Here is a 20,458-nt window from a genome sequence, read left to right as displayed (position 1 = left end):
AGTCCTTTCTCCTCAAAATTTACCTCAGTTCCCTGTCATTGCTACAGTTGTGCAAAAGTTTCTCTGAGCATCAGAGAAAATTGGGGAGGAGATAGAGGTGAATTTGAAATAAGGGTATATACAAAGAGAGATACAATAAATGTAGTAAGAGGATGAATGCTGTTGTTTAGTGGTTTGATATGATTTCAGATCTATTTGTTCATGACAAAAATTGTTTTGATCTAAGAATACAGTTGTTTTTATAAGTAAAGTTGTTTCGATAAAAGTATTGAAGTTGTTGCGTCAGGATGTCATCATCAACATCTGCGGTTGCTGACAAGCACTCAGTAGTAGCTCAACTGCTGAGGGGCACCACCAGGGTCTTATCAATAAGAACATATGAAGAAGCAGCTATGGCAAGGGGACATTAGAGTATAAATACCCAGAGTGTGTGAGGACCATCTGAGAGTGTTTGGTCTGGGCAAGGTGACTCTTTGCTGATCTAAATAGCTCTCTGAATACTTTGGGGTATTGGCTCCTGCCTAGGAAGGTGGATCTCTGCTCAGCAGTGGTGAAAACCATGAAGCAGCCCCAGGGAAGGAGATTATCATGCTTGCCAGCCTCAGTGCCTTCATTTCCTAGCGATGTGCTCTACAACAAGAGACTTTCATCTTTGCGCTGGCAGCTGGACATCAGCTCTCAGTTGACTAAGCTCTCTCTCTCGAGAACCAGCTCATAGAAATGTTAGGGAGTCATTGACTGAAACCTTGACCAGGCATGATGATAACCTCTTGCCTGAGTTGTCTTGCAACAGGAGGTCTCGATGAAGAATGTGGTGCTGCCACCAAAAACTAACCAGGAATATTCGGGAGGGGCCAAAGGAGGGAGGACATGCCAACCCATAGTATGTCTTGTAAAACTAACCTGGAAGAATTTGGGAGGGGCTAAAAGAAGGAGGGAGGAGACGACATATCCTGCCCACCTCCCAGAAACCCTCATGCTGGAATCCATCTTGGCTGAGAGATGTGAATGCCACCAGGGAAGACCCTTAGTTAGATCAAATATGGGCCATGCAAGATGATTGTCCAGAGATAACCCGGAAACTAATCCCATTACCATAAAACCTGAGACCACAGGCCATAGCAGAGCAGTTCTTCTGGGTTCCTTTACCCTATTGCTCTCTGCCTGGGTGCCCATTTCCAGTACAGTCTTTTGCTTTGTCAGTACATGTGTCTCCTTGGACAATTCATTTGCGAGTGTTAGAAAAAAGCCGACTCTAGGCCCTGGAAGAGGTCCCCCTTCCTGCAACAGAAAGGTACACCACAACTAAATTTGGACTTTATTCCTTTCATTGTGCCCTTTGCCTGGAACAATAGTGTAATTAATCAATCATTGGTTTGGAGTATGTTATTTCTTTATTGGCTTATTAAAGGACATTATCTTGTATGCTATTGGCTTGTGAAATTATAATTCCCACAGTAGACCTGTGTTAAATAAAATATTGGCAAAGATAATCTCAGTCTCTGAGCATAATTTGCCTTGAAACAAAACAAAGGCTCTGTATTTTGTTATCCAATGACTTATTCTGAGACCAAAAAGGATATAGTTTTTTTCCTGTCATTTTAATATAACTTGAGTTTCCAAAATTGACTTTTGAGGAAGGTAACCAGACATGGTCACAAATCTATTATCTAAGGAAATCAAAGTGTGTTTTTTTCTTTCCACTTTGGGTAGTTATTTTTAGCCTAAGATATTCTTATTGTCCTTATGTGTTGATCAAATGCAGCCATCAGTGGCTCAGTGATAGAATTCTATTTGTCTGTGAAGGCATAGCCTGAGGATAATGCCTTGAATAATCTCTTTCAAGAAAGTGTCCTTAGATTTTAATATCTTTAAACAATTGGTATTTACATCTCTCTTTATTATGAATGATAATTCTTAAATAACAGGTTAAAAATTTTAACTTTCCAACAGAAATAATACCATGGACAAAAAACCCTCAAAACTTTACCCATATTTAAGAATATAATATTAAAAATTACCATTCTTTATTTTATAAAACCACGATAGATCTTTTTATATTCCCTCCATTAGAATTTACTGTCAAGAAAACAGTAGATTTTAGTTAGATGTTTTACCACTTATTACTGAGCAATGCAAAATCCTCAGCAAGACAAGTGAAGATGTGAAAATATTAATTATATCTATCTTGGTAAATTAGTGAATTATTGAAAAACTAATGAAAATATTTAAGGCTAGTCAACATATTGAGAGCACCTCTTTACCATTGCAGTGAAAAAAGACAACTCCAGAATGTGTTTATTTCCCTAAATTATATATTTTAATTAAGAGCATTGCCTATGCTGTGCTCCTTTTGCCCTTGTTTGAGAATTTCTATTGAGAAAGTTTAAAATAGATCAAGTGGGAAATATTAAAATGATAGTCTTTGCATTTTCTACACCACACAGACAGAACACAATCTGTCACCATAAGTAGGCCCTATCTCATGACAACTAGACAAGCATTAGAATTAAAAGAAAGCACAGAAATATATTGGCAGGCATGTGAGTAGGTTGGCAAATTGATACCAGATTTGATGATAGAAACATTTTAAAAAAATCAATTCTGGAAGGGGAAAAATCATGCTGAAAAGCAATTTCTATTTTAATGGAGACATGGATTTTTATCCCCTTATTTTAAAAATGACTCCCAAGAGGCCAAAATTATATCAACAAAATCACTCTCCAAACTAAATTATATATAGTAAGGTAGGGAGAAATGTTCACCAGTCTGAATGTTATGGGCTCAGAATTTTCTATAGTATACATTAGTCATGTAGTTTTCATACGTTCTTATTAACCTCTAGGAGTGAATAAATTCTAACTCCAACTGTCAATAAATGAACATTTCTCCTATTATATCTAATTTTCTAGAGTGATAGAGCTGATTGACTCTAATGAAAAAGAGGGCCAAGATATAGCATACAAGAGAAGTAAAGTCTGTTAATATCAAGGGGATGATCCAACTAGGAGAGCATCCTCAAATTTTAGTCAGCTCTCTTCTGTATCATACAGCATTAACACAGTAGAGTATGGTGGCAGATAAGTCACCACAGTGAAGAGTTATTCAAGTAGGCACTGAGGCTGTAGCTGTATTGGTATAATTGGAAGAAATAAGATCAAATGATTTTGGTATTTCTCAATATCTATGTGCTTTTGTGTTTCAGCTTTGTCTGTTTTTGATCTGTGCATTCAGAATGAACACAACAAGGACAAAGGGTGGGGTCAACACAAGAAAAGATTTCTAACCCAAAAGAATATTGCCTCTGTGCAGTCTCTGAAAAATCCTAACTCCTTCTTTTACCCATCTCCAAGTTTACTACTTCCCTTTTCCTTTTCTGACTTGTGTACAGTACAGCTGTTACCTTCATTCTGCCTTCATGTATTGCTGCTGCTTATAGAGCAGCTGTCCTCTTGAACACAACTATTAGGAATTTCTGATCATTAAGACTAATGACAGAGTACAGGGAACAAGACTAGAGTCAGAAGTCAAGGCAGCCACATCTCTAAACACAGGTAACAGAAAGAGGAAGAAACTTATTAGAGGACAAAGACACCAGAGCTTATCCTAACTCACTACTCTGCCTGCTGATTAGGAAAGAAGTAGAACAGAATGTGTACAGGAGAAAATGCACTTGATAAGCACAGCTTTATTTTAAAAGCTGATTATGATTATCACTCAATAAAGCATCAACCATCACTAAATTTCTTTTTTTAATTGAAGTACAGTTGATTTACAATGTTAGTTTCTGGAAAACAGCAAAGTGATTCAGTCATACATACATATATATCTATTTTTTTCAGATTCTTTTGCCTTACAGGTTATTATAAAATATTGAGTATAATTCCCTGTGCTATACAGTAGGTCCTTGTAGGTTATCTAGTTTATATATAGCAATGTGTATATGTTAATCCCAAACTCCTAATTTGCCCCCCCCCCCACACCTTTCTCCTTTGGTAACCATGTTTGTTTTCTATGTCTGTGGGTCTATTTCTGTTTTGTATGTAAGTTCATTTGTATCATTTATTTTGTAGATTCTACATATAAGCAATATCATATGATATTTGTCTTTCTCTGTCTGGCTTACTTTACTTAGTATGATAATCTCTAGGTCCATTCAACCATCACTAAATTTTTGTCAGCTGGATCAGGTGTAATAGCAACTTGAGATGTCCAGTAGTGGTCAAGATTTAACAAAAAGCACTTTCAATTACACCAGCAGGGTTGTGGTGGTACCTTTTCTGAATGGCATGGTCAAATGAAAATAGTTATGACTGTGTACACAACTAAATAAATATTTGTCTAACAGATGGAAAAAACTGGGGAAGAAGGTTTTTTATCGCAGTGTGTGCATGTGTGTTTATAAAAAATTAGAAGCTTATGGAGTCAGGTTTCTAATACTATACCATGTGGAATATCCAACCCCTTCCCCTAATCTACGCTTTAAAAATATCAGAACTTGAAGTGTATTTTTTACTTGGCTTAAATCTCCATATAATTATCACAGCCTAGTTTATTTTTTTAGTAGGCTGGTACATGTGACATTGTATTTCAGAACTTTATTCAGTTAGCAACTTAGAGTGTTGTTGGCTTTAAAGGAAAGATACTGGTGAATCTAATAATAATAGTAAGCCTAAATGTCCTTCTCAACATGTTTGTTTACTATCTATTTCCTCTCTAAAATGTAAATCACCATTTCAAAAGAACACATTTAAGGGAATGTATCTATGGATTTTTATTGTCTTATTCTCTTTCTTCTAAATTTGAGACTGGTATAAAAATTGTATACATAGTTTCAATACATCAGTAAAGAGAATATGAAATTTGAAATCAGAAGATTCAGGTTTCAGTCCTGGGTTCACAAGTAGCTATGTGAACTTATTCAAGCAAAACTTTAGAAGGCTATGTCTTCCTCCTACACTGAATCCAAGGCATTAGCTACATTTAATGATGATGAAGGTGATGATTGTGACAATGACAGGAATACTATTACTACAACTATCACTGCCACTGCTATCATCACCTTTCATTTATTGAGTATGAAGCATTTTAGTAAATGCTTTTCAAATATTATCTCACTTAATTGTTACAGTGACAAATATCATCTAACTTAATTGTTATAGTGATACTTTGATGTGAGAAAATTATCATTTCCATTTTACAAAGAGGAAAATGTGGATCAAAGAGTTGAAGAAATTTACTTAATCACTCTACTTGTAAGGTATAGAGCTGAGGTTTCAATCCAGATCTTCTGGATTCTAAAGTTCTAGAATGTAAGCTCCGTGGCAGCAGGCATTTTGTCATTTTGGAGTTTGGAATTCTGCTATATTCTCAATGCCTAAAAAAGTGCCTGGTACTAAGGAGACCTACAATAAATATTTATAGACTGAATCAAATAACAAGATATTCCTCTATTATTTAATTACATAGATAATTAGAGCTAGATTGTAATAATTGATTATGAATCTTACTGAAAAGCACAAATTTTGGAGCTATATTGACTGGATTCAACTCTTGTCTCTAATGCTTATTTCCTATGTGACTCCAGACATGCTTCTTCTTGTCATTTTGCCTTAGTTTCATCATCTGTAGAATAGAGAAATATGAGTTCCTACTCCAGAGTATTTGTTACAAGGGTTAAATCAGTAAACTAGGGGCATCAAACAGTAGTTGGCACTTTGAATAGTGTATATATGTTAGCTCTTATTACTGGTGTTTTATTTTAACATCTTTATTAATATACCTTACATACCATAGAATTAATCCATTTAAAGTATAAATTCAATGTTTTTTCTGTATATTCACAGGTATCTGTAATCATCACCATATTCAATTTTATAACATTTTCATCACCTCGAAAAGAAATCCTAAAGCACAACATTGTAAATCAACTATACCCCAATATTGTTTTAAAAAAACACATAAAGCAAAACAAAACAAAAGAAACCCCATACTCTTTAACTATCACCCCCTAACCTCTCACTTCTCCCAAGTTTTAGACAACCACTAACCTACTTTCTGTTTTTTTATTGTATATTTCTCTGTTCTGGACTTATGAATAAAATCATATAATATGTGGTCTTTTGTGGCTGGCTTCGTTCACTTATAATAATGTTTTCAAGGTTCAACCATGTTGCATCATGTTTCAGTAAGTCATTCCTTTTTTATGTCCAAATAATATTTCATTGTATAGATATACCACATTTTGTTTAAACATTCATCAATTGATGGGAATTTGGGTTATTTAAACCTTTTGGGTATTATGAATAATGCTCATATATACATCATACAGAAGTTTTTACACGGACATGTGTTTTCTTTTCTCTTGGGTATATACTTACTAGTGGAATGGCTGGGTCATAGGGTAACATTATGTTAAATCTTTTGAGGAAATGCCAGGCTGTTTGCCAATGCAGCTGCACAATTTTACACTCCCATCAGTAGTGTACAAGGGTTCCAATTTCTTCACATTCTTGCCCTCAAGGTAATTTATTTTTAACTGTAGAATTAAAGACTGTCTAAATATTAGAATTAAATATTAGAATACTTAGAATTAAATTCCTATCTAAATATTTTTTAAACTATACACTGGCATCCAAAATTATTTTAATTAGATCAATAAAACTGTAGCATAAACTATTCTACTATGTGAGCTTAATGTACTATTTCCTGTTACTAAGATACCATTGAACGGATTGCCAAACCCATCCATTGAGAGGGTTGAAAAGTTATCTATTTCTTGATATTAATTTACATATAATTTGAAATATATTAAGGAAATTCCCTCTGCTAAAGTGAATGAAACTTTTAAAAATGTTTGTCAAATTATTTATTCAAATCCACCTACCTTATAGTATATCACTGTTAAAATTCTGATAAAACAGTTGGAAGAACACATAGGATATCATGGGACAATGACATTGCATTTACTGAATATGGGGGAAAGGGATTGACAGTACTGATTAAATCCAGTTGAAATAATTTGTTCATGGGTGCTGAATCTTGGATTTGGAACATGCAGAGATTATGTAGAGTACCAGAATGAGAGTCAAACTAAGGGGGGAAAGAAACCAATGCTTTATTCAAGATTGATACTAGAATTGATCTAACAAAGCTAAACAAGAGTAAAATATTCTCAAAGTGACATAGAAGTGGAATATTATGGATGATGCGAAAATCACAGTTTCTTATGAGAAGGCAGGATTAAGTTAGAATACTATTACACTTGTTCTCACATAATCTTTCTGGTTTATTCAAAACCCTACTCTTGCCCTGAAACATTCTTATACTGTGACAATAACAAAATCAATGTGACAGACAGGTCTGCTTTCTTAAAATATTGCATGTCAGTCAGAACAGTGTTTCATTTTTAATTGTTTGAATTTTGCATAAAGATACCTCTGTTTGCTGCTAAAGACGTATGCAATTGTCTCTAATATCACTTTAAATTACAGATCATCTTAACATGTCATTCTCGTGAAATGTAAAACTGAGATTGTTGCATTGCATCTATTAAAGCTTGTAGATGTTTACAAAATGAACATCAAAGTAATAAAGTGATTATAAGAATAAACATCAGAATACAAATGATCTTTCTCATTTGTTAAAAGGAAATCATTGTTTTAATGTGCAGTAGCTACCAGATTGCTTAATTCTGTGAATGCCTGGTTTTTATATTAGATGAAAGCATGACTAACTAGATCTATGATAAGAAATAAAAATTTAAAAGTGACCTATGTGCCTGTCTTTATATCTAACCCTGAGATAACAACAGGGTATTTTAAAACAATATAGTTCATTAGCATCGATTCAAGGGAACGTTAAATTCTCATATAGTGGTCTCACATAGGTACTAGTTAAGCATATGACTTCCTGATTGTGACTTGAACCTAAGATATAGTTGCATTCATTTTAATGTGTCCTTAAGCTTTAGTTTTAATCTAATATTACCTAGCTTACAGCAGACTAAGTTATTATAATTGTCTGATACCCATTATCATTTCTTGCTTATTTCCTAGGTGGGAAAAACATTCTCTTCTGGGATCACCATAGTTTTCTTGAGCTCTTAGCTGATTACGGATATATTCTCCCATATTTCAAACTCCTCTAGCAATTCCATACTGAATTTCCACTTTTAGTGCATTTTCTGTAGAATTTTCAACTTTATTTCAAATCATCTGAAAAAACTGAAACTCAAAGCCCTTCATTTTTTTCCCCAGTTGAATTCATTGCTTTTAGGTTTGTGAGATTTCATTAAGTTTGTCTTAATGCTATCAACTCAAATGAAGCATAATAGCTTTAGTGGATAGAATAGTGTCCTCCAACAATTCATGTCCATTCCAAACTCAAAATTTGATCTTATTTGTAAAAATCGCTTTTGTAGATGTTAGTTAGTTAAGGATCTTGATATGAAATCATCCTGGATTTCAGTATGTCCTAAATCCAAAGACTGGTGTCCTTGTAAGAAGAGGGCACACACAGACAGAAAGAAAGCAGCCAAGTGATGGTGGGACAGAGACTAAAAGGATGCAGCTACAAGCTAATGAATGCCAAAGATTGCCAGGTGCCCACAGAAGCTGGAAGAAACAAGGAAGGATTCTTCCCTAGGGCTTTCAGAGGCACTGAGGACACCCTTGATTTCAGAATTTTAGCCTGCAGAATTGTGGGAGAATAAATTTCTGTTGTTTTAACCAAATATTTTGGTAATTTGTTATGGCAGTCCTAGTTAAAAATACAATGAGCGAAGGGGATATACTCCCATTTCAGGAAAACAATACACTAGGATAGAAAATAGGTTGTTCTGTTTTATGATTATCAAACCAAAAATGCATTGAAAGATTACTGAATGCAAATCACTATATTTCATATAATATGTAAGTTTTTGGAGGACTGGGATGATTATAAGTAAGCATATGGTACAAGAGAAATAGAATATCCGGTTTTGAATAATGTGACATAGGTTCCAGCTCCAGATCACTCACTCATTTGTGAAACATTTAGCAGAAGCCTATTTGGTACTATGTACAAATTTTCTAAATTATAGAAAAATGAATGGGATAGGGCCCTTGCCCAAAAGGATCTCACAGTTTAATAGGGAAGCCAGAGGTAGAAATAGATAATTACAGTATTACATTTTAAGTGTTTTAATGGGCAGATGAATAAAATACTATCATACCACAAGGGAGCAAAGAACTGTGTGACCCTGAGCAAGTCCTTTGAGCTCTCTGAATCTGTTTATTGATATGTAAAATGGAGATAACAATAACAATTCATAGCTCTCCTACCCTCTCCCAACTATTTTGGACATCTACTACTTTTTTTTTTTTTTTTTTTTTGGTACGCGGGCCTCTTATTGTTGTGTTTTTTTTTTTTTTTTTTAGGCTCACGGACATGCAGGCTCAGCGGCCATGGCTCATGGTCCCAACCGCTCCGTGGCATGTGGGAACCTCCCCCACTGGGCACGAACCCGCGTCCCCACATCGTCAGGCGGACTCTCAACCACTGCGCCACCAGGGAAGCCCGGGCATCCACTGTTTTTAAGAGTCCTATGAATCAGACTTTCTCTTAGCTATTTAATATATATTATCTGAATTAATCCTTAGAATAGTTCGTCATATAAATACAATTATGCTAATGTTACATGTGTGGAAACTGAGGTACAGAAATTTATACTATGTGCCAAAATTGCATGAATCAGGAAGGAAATATTCTTTTCACCCAAGCCTGTTGTATGTCTTAGGTAGAAATGCATCAAAAATAAATATTATACTACTAGAAGTTAATGTTCGATGTGCCACAATATCTAGCAATAAATAAATTAGATGATGAATAATGTTTCAAATATGTATGAATAATTCCAAATAAATATTATATATCCCCTATAGTACTTTATTTCCTAACTAATGATTTTCTATGCTAGAGAAAGTACATTCAGATGTGCTTCTATAAAGTAGTCATTTGCATTGATTTTAACGTTAGGCAGTTACATTTGTATTTACCTACTGGATTTCTCTAAGTTAATTTTCCCTCAAAAATTACCATTACAGGGCTTCCCTGGTGGCGTAGTGGTTGAGAGTCCGCCTGCCGATGCAGGGGACACGGGTTCATGCCCTGGTCCAGGAAGATCCCACATGACGCGGAGCGGCTGGGCCCATGAGCCATGGCTGCTGAGCCTGCGCGTCCGGAGCCTGTGCTCCGCAACACGAGAGGCCACAACAGTGAGAGGCCCGCATACCGCAAAAAAATAATAATAATAAATAAATAAATAAATAATAATAATAATAATATTAACAGAATATTCAGTGTTTTTACATATGCAAGTAACATGGCCAGCTGCATAATCTGGAGCCTCTAGTATTAGTTCATTTTCTATAATCTAGGCAAACTACTAACTTGTATAATTGACCAATTTTCCAATGCAACCATTTTAATTCTTTGTTCAGTTTCCATCTGGTTAAGTCAGATGCATCATATGTAAAGAGAGCATCTTATTTGTGGAGAAAAGACCAAGAATTCACAATCTAGTTACCCTTCAAGGTAAGAAGGACTACACAGTGTGACAGTGCTCGGAAAATACAGCCTAGAATGAATTTTTGTTTCCTCCATCACCTCTAACTTCTTCATTCACTCGTTCACCAGGCTAGTTACTAGGATACAGTGATTGCCAAGATAGAAATAATCATCTTTGCCCTTACAGAGATTATAGTCTTCATAAGGGAACAGAGACAAGAATATAGATAATTACAATACTTGTGATCTCAAAATAATTTGGCAGCTTTTCCCTCAATAATAGAGGTATCCTTGTATAATTTTATTTCCCAGAGAATAATTTCTAAACATTTAGTTATAGCTTTAGCAGAAATATAAAGTGAATATTAATTAAACACACAAATGAATATTTACCATAGCTAAACTCCAATATCTATGATGCTGCCAGATTTCTATAATACAGAAATAAAAGCACTCCTCCTGAGTGATCCATAAAGTCTTGAATTATCAAAGACTTACATTAAAACTGCATAAGATAGGGTCTGAGCTTTATTCAAAAAGGTATTTCATTCCCCTAGAGGCTCATCCGCCTCAGGCGTCTTCCCAGAATTTAGCTCTTAAAGTATCTAAAATATTTTAAGCTTGTACATTTTTTACTGCTTTGTGAATCTATCATGTCGATTTTCATTTTTTTTCCAATTTACCACATTGACATTGTTATTTTCAGCTTCCAATTCAACATAAAACAGTGGATGGCTCCATTTATCTCTCTGGCTGCATTTATTCTCAGCAGAGCTCTGTATTCAGGACATTTTTATTTTTATGATTGGTTATTTATCGTTAGTATTTTTAGAAGAATGAGAGAGTTGTAATTCTTGGGAGCTTTAACTAGAGAATTTTATTAGTCAACAAATATTTATTGAGCATCTACTATGTGACAGGCATGGTACTTAGGATCATGGGCTCTGGAAGTAGACTGCCTGGCTCAAAGCTCAGCTCTACCACTTATTAACTGTGTGACCACGGGCCAGCTGCTTGAATACTCTATTTGGTGCTTGAGCTTGTCTATCTGTAAAACACCAAGAATAAAAATAGTAGCACTATGATAGAGTGTTTGTGAGGGCTAAGTGCGTTAATACAGTAGAACACTTAACACCATCATATAGTAAGCTTTCAACAAACTCTGTCTGTTATTGTTAATATCAACATCATCATCCTTTATTTTAACCATGCACTGTGAAACCTTGAGTACATTATAACAAACAAGGAAGAATCTTACAGTCTACTGTCCAAGTCAGCTACTAAAATATACTTAGAGATGATCAATGAATTAATTTCTGATATATACGAAAGTGCCTTGAATGGTAGTAAAAGACTGTGAGAGGGAAAAATTTTGCTTTGAGGTTGCAAGTAAATCACTACCTTATGAAAATGAATTATAGAAAACTGTATAATACTGATCTAGTTTGCCTGACGCATATAAAATAAAGTCCCAGTTTCAAAAAAGAATCAAACATTTTATTCAGCTAGTGACTGTGGTCCAAAAGTAAAAAGCTAAGCTTATTAAGGGCTTTAAACATTTATAAATCTCCAGAGCCACAAGACTTAATGCATGGCCCTTAATGTTAAATTAAGTAGTGAAACAGAGGTTTCTATCTTGGGCTCATGGGATCAGAATCTTGGCCCAGATAATGAGATCTTTATCATATTCATTCTAATTGTGGCTCATCTTGAAATGATTAGATCTATTGTTGGAAAGAGACCTTGTCAGCACTAAGGATGCAGTGATTAATAGAAAATTCAGTATAATTCATTTAGATATATGTCTAAAATCTCAATTGAGCCCTGGACCCACATTATTAAGTGATTAAAGCAATTGTAATTGCCACCCTTTATTCACATTCATCACCTGACTAGGAATTAATCATTGCAAGCAAAGAACAGCAGAAAGCAAAATATTTCATAACTAGTACTATACAGATAGATAGCAAAACTTTAAAATGGGCTACAGGAACAATGCTTGATACCATAAGCCAAAACAAACGTTAAATCATTAGAAATGCTCTAACAAAATCTGTTTTAATTTCAGTGAAGGTCAAATTTACCCTTGGGGCCATCAAAAATGTGTTTTTCTTTCACAGTTATGGCAACCTTAGTTATTTTCTTTTACCCCAAGAAAGGGTAGAAAGTGAATTTCAGTCAGCCCTGCCTGATAATCTCCAAAAGTTTTACCTTAATTGTATGCTCTTTGCAGGTGAGTTATCACTCTGACTTTTTTGTTCATCACAAAGACATGTTTCCAGGTTGTAGCATATCAACATTAAAAGATCAGGACTGTCTCATTGTTTCTCTAAATAAGGTCATAGCTAAAATAAGCAGAATTTAATGTACGTGCATTTCCTTGGAATGAGAATATATCAAAACAAGAGTCAAGTGAAGGGAGAATGTTCTGTTAGCTGAAAAAAATACAGTGGTACAATTAGAATTCTAGGGAATTCTGCCAAAATTTTAAAGAATAGTTGATTCCAAGTATATTCCAAGAAAAATAAGAGGAAGCATGCTTCCCAATTCATTTATAAGGCTATTATTGCCCTGATACCAATGCTAGACAAAAACAATATAAAAAAATAAACTACTAATCAATATCTCTTATGAGTATAGAAGCAAAAATCCTAAACAGAATATTAGCAAATCAAATTCAACAGTGTATAAAAATAATTATACACCATGACCAAGAACATTCCAGGTGTGCAGGACTTGTTCAACATTGGAGAAACAATGTAATCCAGCATATAAACAGGCTAAGGAGGAAAATCATATGGTCCTATCAACTGATGCAGAAAAAGCATTTTGAAACTGAACAGGGCCATGTGGGTCTCCCAGGCATGGAAACTTTTCTGAGTCCCCTGTTTCTTGTTTGTAGGGAGTAGGCTTCAGCCTCCATGACCTTCCCTGAGTTCCAAAGGGCAGTTTCAAACAGTTGCTGATCAGGGAAGGGAAGGGATGCAGAGACAAGGGAGGAGCAGTCGAGAAACAATAGTGCAACATTATAAATTGATGAATTTTCACAAAGTGAACACACTCAGGGTGTTCCATAACCATAACCTGGGTCAAAAAATTGCACAGAAGTAGCATCCAGAACCCAACATCCTGCTGTAGCCACTCACTTCCTCATAGTTTAGTTTAGTCTATTTTGGTACTTTATAAGAATGGGATCATACTGTACTCTTTATTTTTGAATGGCTTCTTTCAACATCATTTGGTTTGTCCAATTTTCTCATGTGCTTGGGAAAATTGTGCCAATAATTTAATTTCTGCACTGTATTATATTCCACTGGATGAATATATGGCAATTTATTGATTCTATTGTTGGACAATCTAGGTTATTTCTAGCTTTTCCATACTGTAAATTATGCTGTTACGTATGTATGTGCATGTGTTGGGTGAATGTATGTACACATTTCTGTGTTGTATATAACTTAGAAGTGGGATTGCTGGGCCACAGGCCATATCTGTTCAGCTTTAGTATTTAAATTACCTTTAAACCACTATCATATCAGTGAGATCAAAGTAGTGAGGTGAGGCAGATTAAGTGTTTACTTTAAAGTCCGCTGGAATTTAGTCTTGTTCCCACTACATTTTGCTACTAATATTAAGCATGTTATATAATTTCATTGACCCTCAGCTTATGTATCTGTAAAAAGCATGAATACTATACCATACATTCTTATAAAAATACTAAATAAAATAGTGTACATTGAAAAGCATTTTTTTTAAAAAAGAAACAATAGTGCAGCCTTGGGACAGGGTCCTGGTTCTGTCTCAAGGGATATACATAACAATTTTTTGAGCTCTTCTGCAGAACTAAAATCCCCAACAAATGGAAGATGTTAACTACTTGATGAGCATTCTTCATTCCAGAGAGAAGGTCACAGTTTGGATAACATCAGAGAACCACAGAAGCTCATCAGGAGACCACCTGAGGACAGATTAAAGGAATGCAGTTCCTGCACATACCCTGTTCCTTATCAGCAACACTGTCCCTGAACCATTGCTATAAAACTCTTCACCAAATCCCCTCAGGTTGGGACACACAGTTTTGAGGGCTTGAGCCCACAGTTTCCCCCTTTGCCTGGCAAAGCAATAAAGCTATTCTTTTCTACTTCACCCAAAACTCTGTCTCCAAGATTCAACTTGGCACCAGTGCACAAAGGCTGAGTTTTGGCATCAAAATGGCTATTATCAAAAAGACAACAAATAACAAGTGTTGGCAAGGATGTGGAGAAAAGGGAATCCTCACGTACTGTTGGTGGGAATGTAAATTAGTGCAGCCACTATGGAAAAAAGTATAGAGATTCCTCAAAAAATTAAAACTTGAACTTCCAAAAGCACATTCCTTAAAAGTAAAATTGATTAATTAGATTTCATCAAAATTTAAAATGTTTTCCCTGTGAAGAGGATGAAAATACAACCTATGGTTTGGGAAAATATATTTGCAATTCATATATCTGACAAAGGAGTAGTATCTACAGCATATAAAGAGCTTTCAAAATTCAACAGTAAAAAATTCTCAAGCAATTCATTTAGAACACGAACAAAAGATATGAACAGCCATTTCCTTAAAGAGGATATACAGATGGCAAATGAAAGGATGTTCAACATAATTACCATCTTGGTCTGTTTGAGCTGCAATAAATAAATAGCATAAACTGGATAACTTATACACAACAAATATCTATTTCTCACATTTCTGGAGGTTTAGAAGTCCAAGACTTGGCTGATTCGATGTTTGGTGTGGGGCTAGTTCCTGGTCCGTAGAAGGTGACTCCTTGCTGTGTTCTCACATGGTGAAAGGGCACGGGAGCTTTCTCAGGCTTCTTTTATAAGGACACTAATTCCACTCCTGAGGACTCTGACTTCATGACTTAATCACATGCCAAAGGCCTCACCTCCTAATACCATCACCCTGAGGGTTAGAATTCCAGCATATGCATGGGGGGTGGGGCACAAACATCCATACCATAGCAATTAGCCATCAGGGAAATACAAATTTAAATCACAATGAGATAACATTACACATCTATCAGAATGGCTAAAGTTAAAAAAAAATAGTAACAGCACCAAATACTGGAGAGATTGCAAAGAAATGAATCACTCATTCATTGCTGATGGGAATAAAAATGGTATAGACACTGTGGAAAGCAATTTGACAGTTTCTTATAAAACTAAACATGTGACCCAGCAATTACACTTTTGGACAAACTTACATCACATCCACACCACAACTTGAACACTAATGTTCATTGCAGCTTAATTCATACTTAATTCAAGAAAAAATTAGAAACAGCTAAAAAATTAGAAACAACTCAGATGCCTGTCAACAAGTGAATGGTTAGACAAACTATGGTATATCCATACCATGGAATGTTACTCAGCAATAAAAAGGAATTAACAATTGATACATGAAACAACATGAGTGAACCTCCAGGGAATTATGCTGAGTGAAAAAACCACTACCCAAAGGTTACAAACTGTATGATTTGATTTATACACATTCTTAAAATCACAAAATTATAAAAATTGAGAATAGATTAGTGGTTGCCAGAGATTAAGCATGGGGAGGAATGGTTTGAGGGAGATGAGTATGCTAATAAAAAGGCAACAAGAGGGAAGGTTTTAGTGATAGAACTGTTCAGTTTCTTGACTGTGGTGGTGGATATGTGAACATACACGTGATATGGTTGTGCAGAACCACACACACACACACATAAATGCAAATGAGTGTATGTAAATCTAATAAAATCTAAATGAGTTTGGTGGATTGTACCAATGTCCATATCTTGGTTTTAATATTATGTTAGAGTGTTACAAGATGTTACCTTTTGGAGAAAACAGGTAAAGGATACAGGGGAACTCCCTGTATTATTGCTTACAACTTCATTTAAACCTAGAATTATCTCAATACAAATTACAATTTAAAAAGCAAAGCTTACTTAAGTTTAAAAGAGACTAACCAAGGAAAAGCAAATTTTTAGAAGCCAATAATCTGCCATGTCTGGGACAAAATATATTTGCTATAAACATTTTCTCTGGTGCTGCAGACTTGTACTTACAGGTATGTCCAATTTTTATAGTTATAACAAATTCTTAGCTCTTTGTAACTGGAGTTTTTTAATGCTTAGTTGTTTTAAAGAAATGACAAGGGAAAATAAAAAGTGGAAAATGAAATAAGATCTATCTATGAAGCTGGAAAGATCTCATCATGGAGAATATTGGATTTGGACACCATTAGAGCACAACTTTCATGTGTGCTGTAAGTGATAAGATTAGATATATTGAGAAGAGTATATTGTTTTTTATAAGTCACTGCACACCATTTCTTTGTTGATGCGTTCATTCTATTCTTTCTAATTTTATTTAGCAGTTTGTTAAAGAAAAAAGTAATATGATATGTGTCTCCACTTTTTTTTTTTAGAGCTATATTCATTTGTGTTAGTCCTCAGTAACATCACAGCCAATGGGTCTTCTTTATTACTTTTTGCAAGGTGACCCTAATTTATAATAACTCTGTTCAAAATATGATGGAATTTATTTGGACCACTATTCTCATTTATATTTAAATGCACACCATTAAAATCAGTGCAACTTTATCATTACTATTTCAATATTAGCTCCTGTATATCATCACATGAATATATACTAGGCAACACTTTTCGTGGGCAGAGTAACCTGCATTAAAAATGTATACACAAACTATCCTCTTATTCATAATTTCAAGGTTTTCACTGAGATTAATAAAAAACAAAAACCCCTAGGCCAGCATTAAACTGTGGTTGTCTGACATGGAGACGTTTTTAGCCTGGTTCTAGTCTAGTCAGATGGCAAACTTCAAGTGACTGAGAAAAGTAATTGTTTAAAAAAATAGTAATTCTATAGCAACTTCTACAAACAGACTTGTATAACTTTCCATTAGCAGAGCCACATATTTGACCATTATACCAATATTATAATTGGGAAAATTGATCAAATGAATATTAAAAATACAAAAAATTAATTTAAAATGTGGGCTTTAAAGTTTAAGAGGTAAGGGTGAATTTTACTTTAATGAAACTGTAAAAATATTAATGACAATATAGGTGGTGGTTTGTGCAGGGCAGAATTCGTAGCTAACCTTCAATGATCCCCACCCTTGTCTAAACCCCTGTACTTATGATTGTGGGTAGAACCTATGAGATGTCACATTCATGATTATGTTAGATTATTTTATACTATATGACAAAAGGAAGATTGTCCTGGTTGGGTCTCCTAATCACATGAGCCCTTTAAAAGCAGAGAGTTTTCTCAAGCTGGTCAAAGAAAAGGAAGTCAGAGAGATGCAGAGCAGGTGTTCTGGAAGAAAACAAGCATTCCTGTTGAGAACTGCCTATGTTGAAGGTCACATATTAAGGAACTGTCGGTTGATTCTAGAGTTGAACCCAGCCAACAGCTGGGCTACAGTCCTACAACCGCAAATGAATTTTGGCAATAACCAGTATGCTTGTAAGAAGACTTTGAGGCCCAGATGAGAATCACAGCCCCAGTCCATGCTTTAATTTCAGCCCAGTGAGTTCCTGAGTAGAGAATCCAGTCATACTGTGCCTGGGCTTCCAACCTATATTCAGGTAATAAATTTGTGTGTGTCTTTTAAGCTATTAAGTATGTTTTAGCTAGCAGGAGAAAGCTAATAAATGGTTATACAAGTATTCACTGGAACATTATATCAACTTTGTTGTATATTTGAACATTCTTTTAATTAAATGTAGAGATAAGAAGAAAAATCTAAAAGGGTGAGCAATATTGGAGAAGTGGCTTGTTAATCTTCAGAACAATAAGCTTTGGTTTCAGTGGAAAAATAAAGAGTGCTACTTACTAATCTCAAGCATAATTCATCTGAGTATGTGCCAGAGGGTGCAGATATGGCTAATGGAAGATAATAAATAACTACAGTGTGTGGTACATAGTGAAGGAGAAATAAAGTGCTGTGAGTTACATAACAATGTTCAATCAGACAGTTGGGTCAGTTAATGTATGAATTAAAGGTTGGCACATCCATCTCCCTAGTTGTCCGGAAAGAGAGCAATGTGTATTGTCAGTGATATGGAACTGCATGATTCAGTGAAGATCATTTAAAAAGTCTCAAAAAAAAAATAAATTAAAAAAATAAAAAGTCTCATAGACAAAAAAAAATGTCATTTCAATTGCAGTTCCTCCATATCAGTACTTTTAAGTTAACTTTCATGATTAGGTATATTAAAATTGATTGAAAGTGAAATTTACCATGGATATTGCAAAGCATATGTGCTTCCCATTTGAAACCATTTTATTTCTCTGCATAATGTGTTTTAAATTTGGCACTTGCATAGCACTAACCATCTATGTTACTGCTAAATCTATGCCTCGTGGACTCCAAAACCACAATCTATATGTGAATTAACTAAACAAGAAAAAGAGATGGCCAAATATCAGTGCCTCACAGAATGCTTTTGGATAACACATTGCATATTAAATGCAATGCTTCTTGAATCAATATTTAAGGAGTGACCCATTCATTTCATAAACTCTTATTCCAAATTCCAATATATGAGACCATTGGAAAATAAACGAATGAGGAATGAATGATGGCTGGAAATAAAGGCAGATGATATCTGGTGAGATGAAGTTAAATGACTATAAGCAAGATAAATAAAGCACCTATTTCAAAGACTTGCAGAAAGGTAACAGATATATATCTATGGATAGAAAGGAAATATAAAAAGCAAACCAACTTTTATTTTTCTAAAATAATGACTGGAATGTTTTGTGGTGAGCACTTATGAGTCACCAGACACTGATTGGACATGTAAGTCTCTATCAATAGTTGCTGAAGACTATGGGTATGTAAGGAATGTGCAGTATTGATAATTTTTAAAGTACAGTTTGTTAAGCACCTTCTATTTACTAAGCACTGTACTTTACATGTATTTTATATGCATTATTAATGTAATGGTAAGAGTTAGGTATGACTGTTTTCCCAATCTAGCCTACTTAATTGTATAGGTGGACAACAGCAAGAACAATTATAAACAACAGCAAAGGCTAGAATTTATGAGCACTTACTGAGGGTCAGACATTATTACGAGCCCTTGTGTTATTATTATCTGTATTATCTCATTTAATCTGTGTAATAACCCAAAGAGATAGTCTTTGTTTTTTTTTTTACTTCCACTATATAGATGAAGAAAGTGTAGCTCAGAGATGTTAGATAACTCACCCCAAATTAGTCACTTTGTAAATGACAGAAATATGACTTCAATGTATACCTGCCTGAATTCTGTTTATCATCATGCACAATGCCAGCTTGCCTAGTGAATATGATGTTGTCTACAAATAACAATTTTATATAATATGATCATAAACAATTAGATGTCTATGTAAAATATTCACAGTACGCACATAAAAAGTATTGGCCTTTATTTTAATATTATAATATCCAAGCAAGATAAAAAGTCAAACTTTTCAAGATAACAAGGTGTCTTTTTAAAAATTTTTTAGTTTTAAAAAATTTCTGAAGGCAGCTTCCCTGGTGGCGCAGTGGTTGAGGGTCCGCCTGCAGATGCAGGGGGTATGGGTTCGTGCCCCGGTCTGGGAGGATACCACATGCCGCGGAGCAGCTGGGCCCATGGGCCATGGCCGCTGAGCCTGAGCGTCCGGAGCCTGTGCTCCGCAATGGGAGAGGCCACAGCAGTGAGAAGCCCAAGTACTGCAAAAAAAAAAAAAAAAAAATTTCTGAAAATTGTGAGAGCATCCCATGATGCTCAGAAATAAAAAAAATGGGCTGAGGCTTGTTTTCATCCAAAGATGTGGAAATTTATCTTGTAGAAAAGGCACACCTTAAAAAGTCTATGAGCTTTCT

At 34.9% G+C, this 20,458-nt stretch overlaps 1 protein-coding gene across 1 annotated transcript in view; it reads right to left on the bottom strand.

The window, feature by feature from the left end:
* The window catches only part of PCDH11X (protocadherin 11 X-linked), a 773,446-nt gene that overhangs the window by 346,908 nt on the left and 406,080 nt on the right, over positions 1–20,458 (bottom strand). The gene's annotated exons all lie outside the window — the stretch shown is intronic.

This window comes from Phocoena sinus, chromosome X, assembly GCF_008692025.1.
Source record: "Phocoena sinus isolate mPhoSin1 chromosome X, mPhoSin1.pri, whole genome shotgun sequence".
Classification (NCBI taxonomy): Eukaryota; Metazoa; Chordata; class Mammalia; order Artiodactyla; family Phocoenidae; genus Phocoena; species Phocoena sinus.
This window is presented reverse-complemented; position numbering and strand designations above follow the sequence as displayed.